The 12,851-nt window shown below is 46.4% G+C and overlaps 1 protein-coding gene and 1 pseudogene across 5 annotated transcripts in view; one reads left to right on the forward strand and one right to left on the reverse strand.

Annotated features, from left to right (window-relative positions):
- The window catches only part of CDK16 (cyclin dependent kinase 16), a 110,784-nt gene that overhangs the window by 81,808 nt on the left and 16,125 nt on the right, over nucleotides 1-12,851 (reverse strand). The window lies entirely within an intron of this gene.
- LOC117359262 lies at nucleotides 120-1,064 on the forward strand (annotated as a pseudogene).

Genomic DNA, 12,851 nt, shown 5'->3' on the forward strand with positions numbered 1-12,851 from the left:
GTGAGCGAGAAAATCATGAAATTGCTACGCCGCAGCCTCACTCTCGCCTGGAGGGCGGTGCGTCTCTCGAAACTGACGACTACACGCCTCGCTCCTAACCAGCCCTCCTCCCGAGCAAGATGGCTGCCCTTCTGCGGTTTCCCGCTGCCCGTTTCCGGCCAGGAACACTGAGTCCTTATGGTGTGCATCAGAAACATGGCCAGATCACAAACCAGGTGCTACAGTTACTGTCAAGCTAAAGAAGGCAGTTCAGTAACACCTAGAAGAATAAAGTTATTATTATTATTATTACATTTCAGTAGAGATGGATGAGGCATCAGGGGTGGCTGTCATGAAGCTGAAGCGTCCCCCTGTGAACAGCCTCAACCTGGAATTGCTCAATGAGTTTGCCATCAACCTAGAGAAGCTGGAAATTGATTGGGGCTGCAGAAGTGTCATCCTGACATCTGCGGTTCCTAGAATCTTCTCAGCAGGGCTGGATATAACTGAGATGAGTGGAAAGAATGCAGATCATTCTGGGGGATTCTGGAGAGCTGTGCAAGAGATGTGGCTGAAACTCTATGAGTCCAGCATGGTGACGATAGCTGCCATCAATGGATCCAGTCCTGCAGGAGGCTGCTTAAAGGCCTTGAGCTGTGACTATCGAATCATAGCTGACAAGAAGAAGTACACAATTGAACTCAATGAGACACAGCTGGGCATCGTTGCACCTTTTTGGATTAAGGATGTAATAACAGAAGTTATTGGGCACAGGGCTGCAGAGCGTTCCCTTCAACTTGGCATGCTGTACTCCCCGACTGATGCACTGAAAATAGGCCTTGTGGATGAGGTAGTGGCAGAGGATAAGGTTCAGAGCACTGCTTCTGCTGTGATGGCACAGTGGTTAACTCTTCTAGACCATGCTCAACAGACTACCAAATCCATGATGAGAAAGCCAAGCTTGGACCACTTGGTGACTCACAGGGAAGCCAACATTAAAGAATTTTGTCAGCTTTATCACAAGAGACTCCATTCAGAAATCTCTTCAGATGTACATAGAGATGCTAAAAAGGAAGGGGAGCTAGAAGAGGCTCAATAGGGCTGATAGATGCCTGAACCTCACTCAGGAACCTCTGATGAAGAAAAGCCAGACTTGAATCTCTCCATTCCCAGAAGTAGCCATCAGATAACCAAATGGAAAATTTTACATTAATTTACAAGCAATTATTCCACTTGTTCTGAACTGGTCTTTTGCCTGAGTAAAGCTAGTGTTACATCAGGTGCCTGAGGGACTGAAGAGTAGGTGGTGGTGTTTGCATGTTTTTTCTGCAGTCCTGAGTGTAAGTGGGAAGGAAGCAGAAGTGTAATCAAAAGCATTTCTTTAGAAATTGCAGAGCAGTACACGCCTGTAGAGTACTTTTTCCTTAGTGAATTTTTACAGATATGTGAATTGCTAAATAAAATATTTTGTAATTTAAAAAAAAAAAAATGAAATTTGAATACATTCCTGGAAGAAAAGTCTACAACCATTATTCAGGAAAACTTGGGAAGTTTCACTGCTTATCCCTGAGAATAAGAAGCATAGAATATTGCTACTGTATGGAATCCTGCCAGGTATTTGAGACCTGGATTGGCCACAATCGCCAACTCTCCTGTCCTCCTCCCTGTTCCACAGTATGACAATTATATTCTTATGTAATATTTATTTATTTTTATTTGCTCTTGTTTTTTAATGACTAATAATTGTACTATATTTAATTGCTTTGATATTTCATCATTCCTGGACCTTTGGGTAGTCAATCTATTCCTGTGAGAATTTGTGTAGAGGGCCTCATTAGAATTTTTTGCTCCGCCTCCCATCTTTCTGGGCTGTGCTCTAATTCCTAAGTTTGTTACTTTACAAGCAAGATGGTAGGAGCCTGTCTCTTCTGCTTGTGTTTATTTTCCTTTTATTTTGGGGCTTTTTCTATCTAATCGTGAATCTTTTCAGTGCTGCAGAGACTCCCAGTTCTGGAACATCTCTGGCTGTGGGAGAGCTCAGTCTTTGGAGGTCAGATGCCTGCAGCCAGTCTGCACTAAAAGTTTGAGAGCTCAGGGACTATTCCTTTGGGAGCAAGGTTTGCCCAAGGTTCTGCTCCATGGCAGTTTTCTCCAGGATTGGTGCCGACTGTTGTTCTTCCCCATGACTCCACGCACGAGGTCCAGTGGGGGTTGAGGTCTCAGACCGGTCATGGGGTTGTGGGGGCAGTCTGGTTTCCAGGCTTGTTTGAGGCAGTTCTTCCAGAAGCTAACTGCAATTTCAGCACAAGCAGCTCCCAGCACCTACATGGCACAATGAGTACAAGGCTGACAGCCTTAGAACTGAAATCGGGGGGGAGGGGGGAAGGGGGGGAAGGCGGGGAAGGGAAAAGTGGGTTTTTGGGGTTCTGGGGCAAGATCCAGGGTTCCCTACCCAGGGCTGTTTTTGGTGTTAAAATCGCTGCAGCGATGGCTATCTTGGATTTCCTGATTTGGAAATAAAAGCCTCTATCTGCCTCAAAACACCTCAATTTAGCTCAAAATCAGGTGGGATGGACTCCTCAGGCCAGGATACTTTAAATTCATGCCAGATTTGCACTGGATGGCGACTCAAGGATCATCCGTGTTCCACGTGCCATGTGGCATATGAGCCGCAGGCTTAGCTCCATCTAGTTCCCCTGGATGTTGGTTCCCAGATGCCTTGTGTTCCAGGTCAAAAAGCCTGGTTAGAGCAGGGAAAAAACCCTAGTGCGTTTTTTGGACCCAAAATTAATATAAGACACTGTCTTATTTTCGGGGAAACATGGTAGCAACATTAGTACATAAGAACATAAAAATTGCCACTGCTGGGTAAGACCAGTGGTCCATCGTGCCCAGCAGTCCACTCCCGCGGCGGCCCTTAGGTCAAAGACCAATGCCCTAACTGAATCTAGCCTTACCTATGTACGTTCTAGTTTAGCAGAACTTGTCTAACTTTGTCTTGAATCCCTGGAGGGTGTTTTCCCCTATAACAGCCTCCGGAAGAGCGTTCCAGTTTTCCACCACTCTCTGGGTGAAGAAGAACTTCCTTACGTTTGTATGGAATCTGTCCCTTTTAACTTTAGAGAGTGCCTTCTCGTTCTCCCTACCTTGGAGAGGGTAAACAACCTGTTTTTATATACTAAGTCTATTCCTTCATTATCTTGAATGTTTCGATCATGTCCCCTCTCAGTCTCCTCTTTTCAAGGGAGAAGAAGCCCAGTTTCTCTAATCTCTCACTGTACGGCAACTCCTCCAGCCCCTTAACCATTTTAGTTGCTCTCTGGACCCTTTCGAGTAGCACTATGTCCTTCTTCATGTACGGGGACCAATGCTGGATGCAGTATTCCAGGTGGGGGCATACCATGGCTAGGTCTGGCGTCATGATAACCTTCTCCGATCTGTTCATGATCCCCTTCTTAATCATTCCTAGCACTGCGCGGACGGCTTCATCGACTTGTCGACCAATACTCCCAAGTCTCTTTTCTGGTACTGCACTGGACATCCTGTATTCGTCTATAAGATTTTTGTTACCGACATGCATCACCTTACACTTATTCACGTTAAACCTCATTTGCCATGTCACGGCCCATTTCTCGAGTGTGTTTATGTCATGTTGCAGGTCTTCGCAATCCTTCTGTGTCTTCACTACTCTGAATAACTTGGTATCGTCTGCAAATTTTATCACCTCGCTCTTCGTACCAATTTCCAGGTCGTTTATAAATATGTTGAAGCGCACGGGCCCAAGCACCGAACCCTGCGGCACTCCACTCGTGACACTTTTCCAGTCCGAGTATTGTCCATTTACCCCTACTCTCCGTTTCCTATCCGCTTCATCGACTTGTTGACCAGTACTCCCAAGTCTCTTTCCTGGAGGGGTCTCTCCGAGTACTGCACTGGACATCCTGTATTCGTCTATAAGATTTTTGTTACCGACATGCATCACCTTACACTTATTCACGTTAAACCTCATTTGCCATGTCACGGCCCATTTCTCGAGTGTGTTTATGTCATGTTGCAGGTCTTCGCAATCCTTCTGTGTCTTCACTACTCTGAATAACTTGGTATCGTCTGCAAATTTTATCACCTCGCTCTTCGTACCAATTTCCAGGTCGTTTATAAATATGTTGAAGCGCACGGGCCCAAGCACCGAACCCTGCGGCACACCACTCGTGACACTTTTCCAGTCCGAGTATTGTCCATTTACCCCTACTCTCCGTTTCCTATCCGCCAACCTGTTTTTAATCCATGTGAGTATTTCACCTTCGATTCCATGGCTCGCAATTTTTCAAAGTAGTCGTTCATGCGAGACCTTGTCGAACGTGTTCTGAAAATCCATATATACAATGTCGACCGGGTCTCCCTTGTCTATCTGCCTGTTTACCCCCTCAAAGAAGTGCAAGTTCGTCAAGCAAGATCTTCCTTTGCTGCAGCCGTGCTGGCTGGTCCTCATCAGATTGTGTCTGTCAAGGTGGTCAATGATGCGGTCCTTTATCAGTGCCTCAGTACCTTTCCCGGTACTGAGGTCAGATTCATCGGTCTGTAGTTTCCCGGATCTCCCCTCAAACCTTTCTTGAATACGGCGTAACAATTGTCACTTTCCAGTCTTCTGGAATCCTTCCTGATTTGATCGACAGATTGGTTATTAGTTGAAGCGGTTCAGCTATAACCCCTTTCAGTTCCTTGATTACCCTTGGATGGATGCTGTCCGGTCCAGGGGATTTGTCATTTTTAAGCCTATCAATCTGCCTGCATACCTCTTCTAGAATAACCGTCAACCCAGTCAGTTTCCCATCTTCGTTTCCTGCTTATAGCCTGTCGGCTTCCAGTATGTTGTGTATATCATCTTCGGTAAATACAGACGCAAAAAATGTGTTCAGTTTGTCAGCGATGGCTTTGTCCTCCTTTAGCACTCCCTTTATTCCCTGATCATCCAACAGCTCCACCTCTTCATTCGCAGGTCATTTCCCCTTAATATATCCAAAGAACAGCTTGAAGTTTTTTGTCTCCTTGGCTATTTTTTCCTCATAGTCTCTTTTGGCCCCTCTTACCGCCTTATTGCACCTGTTTTGATGTTGTTTGTGCTTTTTCTAGTTTTCATCCATTTTGACCTTTTCCATTCCTTAAACAAAGTCTTCTTGTCTCTGATCGCTTCCTTCACCACTACAGCAGGGGTTTCAAAGTCCCTCCTCGAGGGCCACAATCCAGTCGGGTTTTCAGGATTTCCCCAATGAATATGCATGAGATTTGCATGCACTGCTTTCATTGCATGCTAATAGATCTCATGCATATTCATTGGGGAAATCCTGAAAACCAGACTGGATTGTGGCCCTCAAGGAGGGACTTTGAGACCCCCTGCGCTAAAGTGAGCCATGCCGGTTCCTTGTTCTTTTTCCTCTTGGATCCCTTGTTGATACGCGGTATATATAGATTTTGCGCCTCGGTGCCTGTGTCCTTAAAAAGGGACCATGCTTGCTCTAGCGTTTTTACATTGCTTATCCTCTTCTTAATCTTCTTCCCTACCATGAGTCTTATCCCTTCGTAATTCTCTTTTCGGAAGTTCAGTGCCGTCGCCGTCGTTCTGGATCGATGTTTTGCTCCTGTGTCCAGGTTGAAGTCCCTTCTACTTCTACACCTTGCGCCGGTCCTCGTAATCCATTTAGAATTAAGTCCAGAATTGCATTTCCTCTCGTATTTTCCTTGACAAGTTGTTACAGGAAGCAGTCGCCTACAGCATCCAGGAATCCGGTCTCCCTACCTCAGCCGGAGGTGCCTAGGTTGCAGTCTAGCCCCTGTTAATTGAATTCGCCCATGATAACTGTGTTGCCTCCCTTGCAGTCGCGTTTAATCTCGTCCATCATTTCTCCATCAGTTTCTTCGGACTGCCCTTAATACAAAATTTGAAAAATCAGCTATTTTGCCACTGCAATAAAAATGGCCTTAGGATGTGAGGGAAACCCACGCAAAGACAGCCATTTTTTACCACAGCTTAGGAAAAGCACCCCATTTAGAAGTATAAATGCTTTAAATGTTGTGCCCCTGGTTCTTGAAGATAAAACACCTCCTCAGGAGTTTGTGATAATAGGAAATGACAAGAAGCTTTCATGGACACAACAATGGGGTGTGTAGACAATATAACCAATCCTGTGCTGCTCTGACACACATACACATAAATTTACACAGATTCTGAGATATATGTATACATTTACATCTGCACAATGCATACCCATGTACAGAGACATAAACAATAACAAACACACTAATATACACAAACATTAACAAAAATGCTGACACACACAAACATACATACTGTATTCATCTAGGGTTCTTTTGTGAAGACAAAAGAAGAGGACACATGACCCCCCATCATCTCCACCATGCCCTGCCCTTGACTCTCATCGGCCCCAGTACTCTCGCTCGCCCACCCCCCCACCTTTCACCCATTTCCTTAGTCCCCTTTCCCATTCTCTGTACCCTTTTTGCCCTGATCTTTCCTCCACTGCATCTCATCACTCTTTTAGTCCCAGCTTCATACCTATCTATCCTTACTTCCCTTGTCTCTAAGGCCATTCTTCTATACCTGTCTCCATATTCCATCCCTGCCCAGCTTCTCTTCCTTCTTTACCCTTTCTCCTGTACTCCACACCCCAGGACCAATATCTTTCTCTTCTTGCCTCTGCCCCTCCCCATGGTACTGCAACTCTTCCCCTCCCTATTCCAGGATCTGCTGTTCTCTCCCTCTTCACCCAACCGCACCCCAATACCAGAGCTTCCACCAATACAAAAACCACCTCCCAGCAGGATCCGCAGACCTCGGTCTCCAGCTCCTGACTCCTCCACATACCTCCTCCCCAGCCGCTGCATTGAATCTTCAGGCGGGCAGACCCGCAGCAACAACGAGGGAAGCCTTCTGCTGCCGGCTTGCCCTGGAAGCTGCCTCTTTGCAAGTCCTGCCTATGCGGGAACAGGAAGTTGCTACAGATCCATTGCGACAACTTTTAACTTCAGGAAAGGAAACTACGAAGCAATGAGGGAATTGGTAAGGAAGAAACTTAGGAACACTTCCAAAACATGGCTAACGGTAAATCATGCCTGGTCCTTCTTCAGGGACATGGTGAGCGAGGCGCAAAATCTGTATATCCCCAGATTCAGGAAGGGGTGTAAAAAGAATCGAACAAAAGACCCGGCGTGGATAACCAAAACAGTGAAAGAAGCGATAGGCAATAAGAAAAAATCATTCAAGAAATGGAAAAAGGACAAAACTGAGGGGAACTGGAAAGAGCACAAGAAGCATCAAAAGGAATGTCACCGTGAGGTTCGGAAAGCCAAAATCCGATCCAACCAGGCATGTGAGCTCCTCCCCCTATATCCCGTTTAAGAGATCAATCTACCTGCTTTAAATATCAGCAGCAGTAGAAAAACAACTGCTTTTACATACAAGCAGCAGCGAGACCTACCGCAACCACCAAGAGCCCACAGACCCGATCCTGCCAGGAGTGTGAACTCCTCCCCCTGCAGTCCATTGGAGAGATCAATCTGCCTGCTTTTAAATATCAGCAGCAGTGAAGATCAACTGCATTTACACCTAAGCAGCAACGAGACCAGCCACAACCACCGAGAGCACACAGACCCGATCCTACCAAGAGTGTGAACTCTTCCCCCCATGCAATCCGCTAAGAAGATTGACTGTTGGCTCCGGGCGGCTTTCCCGCAGAGGAGAGAATCCTGCATTCACCGTGGGCCTCATCTGGGGCAGCCTCCTTGGAGCGGCTGGGGCACGGGCAGTGTGTCTGGGAGGGAATGCATGGATGGGAGAACATCGCAGGGGAAGAGACATAGGCATCCTGGGACTGTCTGACAAGTCTCTTCCCTGAAGAAGCCCTTTCTGGAAACGTCAATCGCTCCTCCTAAACTTACTTGCTCCACTTCATCACTGACGCTGAAACCGTGGATTGAAGACAAAGTTTTATTTTATTTTTCTTTCCAGCTTATGATTTATCTTTAATCTTATCTATTGTTTTGCCTTTTGTCTTTGTTTTGTTCTATTTCTATCATTTAAATTTCTCCAGAATTCTACTGTTCAACGGCTCCCCCTTCTGCTTCTATTCCTTTCTCTCCTCTCTTCTACCTTCCAAAGTATTTAGATCAATGCTGTCTTGTTAAAATGTTTATTTTATTTTTATTTTTCCTCTAACTCTACTTTTCACTTCTCTATTACCCTCCAGGTACTTTAGTTAGATTGTGAGCCTTCGGGACAGTAAGGGAATTTTTCAAGTACCTTTCTTATTTCTAATCTTAATGTATATTTTCTGTAAACCGCTTAGAACCTAACGGATGTAGCGGTATATAAGAAATAAATTACATTACATTACATTACAAAAGAGAGTATGAAGAGAGGCTAGCCAGGGAAGCAAGAAATTTCAAACCATTCTTCAGATATGTTAAAGGGAAGCAGCCGGCTAGAGAGGAAGTGGGACCGCTGGACGACGGAGACAGGAAGGGAGTGGTGAAGGAGGAGAGGGTAGTGGCAGAAAGGCTTAACATGTTCTTCTCGTCTGTATTTACAAACAAAAACACGTCCAACATACCGGAACCTGAGCAATTCTTCAACGGAAGTCAGGCAGAAAAATTAACATCTATAGAAGTGAGCCTTGAGGACGTTCGTAGGCAGTTAGAAAAACTAAAAACTGACAAATCCCCGGGTCCGGATGGCATACATCCAAGGGTTCTGAAGGAATTAAAGGAGGAGATAGCGGAACTACTGCAGCAAATTTGCAACTTATCCCTGAAAACAGGTGAGATCCCGGAAGATTGGAAGATAGCCAACGTTACGCCCATCTTTAAAAAGGGATCAAGAGGTGACCCGGGAAACTACAGGCCGGTGAGCCTGACTTCGGTTCCGGGGAAAATGGCAGAAGCACTGATAAAAGAAAACATTGATCAACATTTTGAAAAAAATGAACTTCTGATAACCAGCCAGCATGGTTTCTGCAAGGGAAGATCGTGCCTAACGAACTTATTGCACTTCTTCGAAGGGATCAACAAACGGATGGACAAAGGAGACCCCATAGACATCATATATCTAGATTTCCAAAAAGCCTTTGACCAGGTGCCCCATGAGCGTCTACTCCGGAAACTGAAGAACCATGGGGTGGAAGGAGACGTACATAGATGGATCAGAAACTGGTTGGAGGGTAGAAAACAAAGGGTAGGAGTGAAGGGTCACTACTCCGACTGGAGGAGGGTCACGAGTGGTGTCCCGCAGGGCTCGGTGCTCGGGCCGCTGCTATTTAATATCTTCATAAATGATCTAGAAACAGGAACGAAGTGCGAGATAATAAAATTTGCGGACGACACCAAATTATTTAATGGAGCTCGGACTACAGAGGACTGCGAAAAGTTGCAAAGGGACTTGAACAAATTAGAAGAATGGGCGGCGAAATGGCAGATGAAGTTCAACATTGAAAAATGTAAAGTATTACATGTGGGGAGCAGAAACTCGAGGTACAACTATACAATGGGAGGGATGTTATTGAATAAGAGTACCCAGGAAAGGGACTTGGGGGTAATGGTGGACATGACAATGAAGCCGTCGGCGCAGTGTGCAGCGGCCGCTAAGAGAGCGAATAGAATGCTTGGTATAATCAAAAAGGGTATTACAGCCAGAACGAAAGAAGTTATCCTGCCGTTGTATCGGGCGATGGTGCGCCCGCATTTGGAGTACTGCGTCCAATATTGGTCGCCGTATCTTAAGAAGGATATGGCATTAGTCGAGAGGGTTCAAAGGAGAGCAACACGTCTGATAATAGGTATGGAAAACCTGTCATATTCTGAGAGATTGGAGAAGCTGGGTCTCTTTTCCCTGGAGAAGAGGAGACTTAGAGGGGATATGATAGAGACTTACAAGATCATGAAGGGCATAGAGAGAGTAGAGAGGGAAAGATTCTTCGAACTTTCGAAAAATAAGAGAACAAGAGGGCATTTGGAAAAGTTGAAAGGGGACAGATTCAAAACAAATGCTAGGAAGTTCTTCTTTACCCAACGTGTGGTGGACACCTAGAATGCGCTTCCAGAGGACGTTATAAGGCAGAGTACGGTACTGGGGTTCAAGAAAGGATTGGACAAATTCCTACTGGAAATGGGGATAGAGGGGTATAGCTAGAAGATTACTGCACAGGTCCTGGACCTGTTGGGCCGCCGCGTGAGCGGACTGCTGGGCACGATGGACCTCGGGTCTGACCCAGCAGAGGCATTTCTTATGTTCTTATGAGAGGCGGCTTTCAGGGTAGGCCGGCGGCAGCAGGCTTCCCTCATTGCCACTGCCAGCCTACCCAAAGAATCAATGCAGCAGCTAGGGAGGAGGTAGGTGGGGGAGTCAGGAGAGCTGGCAAAACCGGGATAGACTCTCCCCTTTTCAAAAAACTGTCCGGGCACCCGGACAACCCTCTAAAAAGAGAACATGTCTGGGTTTTCCCAAACATCTGGTAACCCTATATTCTTCCAAACTAGAAAGTTGCATGGGAACATAAATTTCACCCATCCCCAATGGAATCTAACCCATATCTGCAAAGATCCATTCCATTCCCCACCTGTACCCACAGAAGTCGATGCTATTATTTAACTGCTCCCAGTCCTCTGTTTCCTCCCAATCCCAATACTGTGATTTTTTGGGATGGTATTTACTATTCAACTAATGAGTATTCCAAGCTTCATTCTGGCACTCAAACTGCCTCTCTCAATATTAGAGAATGACACGGTGGCTGTTACTCGAGGCTAGCTGCGGGTAACCCACCGAAACGGTGTGTATGGGGGGGGGAAAGTGCTCACTGCGGGCACCGTGGAGCGGTGAATAGCCTTGTCCCCGTAGTTAAGGGAGGGAACGCGCACGGTCACCGATCGTGCACGGCCCCCTCCCTCCTTCCTACCTACCAAATCTATCTCCCCCCCTTACCTTCACAGTGTGTTAGTAAAGTAAGTTGCTCAAGCCGGCCGAGCCTGCCTGCCTGCAGTTGCGTGTGTGTGGGCGGAAGCTCACACACATGCGACTGCAGGCAGGCCGGCAGGCTTGGCCAGCTTGAGCAATTTACTTTACTAACGCGCTGCGAAGGTAAGGGGGAAGGAGGGGGATTCTCAGGCCGTGCAAGGGGGTGCTGAAGGGCGGTGAGGTGACGAGAGGGAAGGGTGGTGGTAGGGCAAAGGCGCTGGAAGGGAACTGGGGAAGACAAGAGTGGACAGAAGACGCTGGAAGGGAAATGGGGAAGACAAGACTGGGGAGAAGATGCTGGAAGGGAAATGGGGAAGACAGAGTGAGGAGATGATAGAGATGCCAGACTGTGGGGGGAGCGGAAGAAGATGGGTGCCAGACCAATTGGGGGGTGGGTGAAGGGAGAGGCACAATAACAGAGCAAATGGAAGACGCTGAGAGAAGACAGACAGTGGATGGAAGGAATTGAATAAGAAGATGAGGAAAGCAGAAACCAGACAACAAAGGTAGAAAAAAAAAAATTCAATTGATTTCCTTTTTTTTTTTTATTTATAAGGAAGGAATAAGCTAAATATTGCAGTACTGAGGCTTGCATGGATGATGTGGGGACGGGGCGGTGAATGAGACGGCGGGGATGTGGCGGTGAATGAGAGGGCGGGGATGGGGTGGTGAAAGGGATGGTGGTCTGGGGACGGGGCAGCGATAGGGACATAATTTTTCCCCATATCATTCTCTACTCAATATGTTCCAAGTTTTATTCTAGCATTTCAATTGCCTCTTTCAATGAATTCCAGGCCTCATTCTGGAATAGGGTTACCAGATTTTCCCGAAGAAAAATCCAGACCCATGGCCATGCCCACAGACCTGCCAAGTTTTGCATGTGTCCTGCCCCCAGACGGCATCCGCGCCTGTGTGGATGCAACGCGATGACATCACGCACATGTGATGTCACTGTATTGCGTTCGTGCATGCACAGATGCCCCCTCCCGTGATTTTTACAGGAAGGTTTTCAAAACTCAGACAAAGTGCTGGGCATCTGGTAACCCTATTCTGGAGTCACCAGAGATTTTGACTACACTCCTGCTGGAATCCCACTGCAACTTCTTCCATCCCCAAAGGAATTCCCATTCCCATGACACATACACACTCTCACTCTATGACAGAGGATTAGTGTGATGGTTTTAGATGAGTGTAATCCCATTTATTCCCTTTTCTATGTCATGGACCCATCACAAACCACCAGTGACCCATGACATTGAAACTAGAGAATGACATGAGGACAAAATTGTCCCAGTCCCTGCAGGAACTCAATTTTCCCATTCCGTTCCTGCAAGCTTTGTCCCTGTCCCTTTCCTGTAAACTCTGCCTTAACCGCACAAGTCTCGAACGCTTATGATTGTAAAGTGTTTGAGGGTTGTGCAGATGAGAACCGAGCTTGCAGGAATGAGACAGGGACAGGAAAAGAACTCTCTGGGATGAGACAGGAAAATGAGTTCCCGTGGGAACGGGGAAAAATTTGTCCCCGTGTCATTCTCTGCTGAACATTGCAAACACCCTACACATGTCGTACACTCTTTCATGCCACAATTAAAAAGCACTTTTTTCAGAAAAATGATTAAGATCCCTTCCCTACTTCTGGTAGCTCTATCCCAGATAGAGGCAGGGCAGATAGTCTGGGAATTCAAAGATGACATTAACAACTTTTGAGCCCTAACACTTATCAGTCCACTAGTTGCGTGGAGGTATTAAGGCTGCCTATGTGCAGAGGGAAGGCCAAATTAGGTACAAAACCAAAGACAGGTGAGGAAGGTTCTTTCTGGAGTAAAGAGATTTTGTGAAAAGATGCTGCTAA

This window comes from Geotrypetes seraphini, chromosome 1 (assembly GCF_902459505.1).
Source record: "Geotrypetes seraphini chromosome 1, aGeoSer1.1, whole genome shotgun sequence".
Classification (NCBI taxonomy): domain Eukaryota; kingdom Metazoa; phylum Chordata; class Amphibia; order Gymnophiona; family Dermophiidae; genus Geotrypetes; species Geotrypetes seraphini.